Source organism: Arachis ipaensis, chromosome B8, assembly GCF_059453495.1.
Source record: "Arachis ipaensis isolate K30076 ecotype BB chromosome B8, ASM5945349v1, whole genome shotgun sequence".
In the NCBI taxonomy this organism is placed as follows: Eukaryota; Viridiplantae; Streptophyta; class Magnoliopsida; order Fabales; family Fabaceae; genus Arachis; species Arachis ipaensis.
This window is the reverse complement of record NC_142443.1, coordinates 49420041-49421185: the sequence shown is the minus strand read 5'-3', so window position 1 is coordinate 49421185 and position 1145 is coordinate 49420041. Positions and strand designations below refer to the sequence as shown.

General features: G+C 40.5%; 1 non-coding gene across 1 annotated transcript; it reads right to left on the bottom strand.

The window, feature by feature from the left end:
• Positions 1-523: 523 nt before the first annotated feature.
• On the bottom strand, positions 524-631 carry LOC148548014 (small nucleolar RNA R71). Its single transcript, XR_015897863.1, has one exon. It is a non-coding gene; the product is annotated as a small nucleolar RNA R71 (small nucleolar RNA).
• Positions 632-1145: the final 514 nt, after the last annotated feature.

The following is a 1145-nucleotide window of genomic DNA, read 5'->3' as shown; positions in this document are numbered from 1 at the left end:
CAAGGACAAGAATATTCTTGTTGAAGCAGATCCAGAACCTGAAAGGACTCTGAAGAGGAAACTAAGAGAAGCTGAATTACAACAAACCAGCAAGCACCTATCAGAAATTATCAAACAGGAAAAGAAGATGGCAGCTGAAAATAATAATAATGCAATGAGAATGCTTGGTGACTTTACTGCACCTAATTCCAATTTACATGGAAGAAGCATCTCCATTCCTGCCATTGGAGCAAACAATTTTGAGCTGAAACCTCAGCTAGTTTCTCTGATGCAGCAGAACTGCAAGTTTTATGGACTTCCATCTGAAGATCCTTTTCAGTTCTTAACTGAATTCTTGCAGATCTGTGATACTGTTAAGACTAATGGAGTAGATCCTGAAGTCTACAGGCTCATGCTTTTCCCATTTGCTGTAAGAGACAGAGCTAGAATTTGGTTGGACTCTCAACCCAAAGACAGCCTGAACTCTTGGGATAAGCTGGTCACGGCTTTCTTAGCCAAGTTCTTTCCTCCTTAAAAGCTGAGCAAGCTTAGAGTGGATGTTCAAACCTTCAGACAGAAAGAAGGTGAATCCCTCTATGAAGCTTGGGAAAGATACAAACAGTTGACCAAAAAGTGTCCTTCTGACATGCTTTTAGAATGGACCATCCTGGATATATTCTATGATGGTCTGTCTGAGTTATCTAAAATGTCATTGGATACTTCTGCAGGTGGATCCATTCACCTAAAGAAAACGCCTGCAGAAGCTCAAGAACTCATTGACATGATTGCTAATAACCAGTTCATGTACACTTCTGAGAGGAATCCTGTGAGTAATGGGACGCCTATGAAGAAGGGAGTTCTTGAAGTTGATACTCTGAATGCCATATTGGCTCAGAACAAAATACTGACTCAGCAAGTCAATATGATTTCTCAGAGTCTGAATGGAATGCAAGCTGCATCCAACAGTACTCAAGAGGCATCTTCTGAAGAAGAAGCTTACGATCCTGAGAACCATGCAATAGCAGAGGTAAATTACATGGGTGAACCATATGGAAACACCTATAATCCATCATGGAAAAATCATCCAAATCTCTCATGGAAGGATCAAAGGCCTCAATAAGGCTTTAATAATGGTGGAAGAAACAGGTTTAGCAATAGCAAGCCTT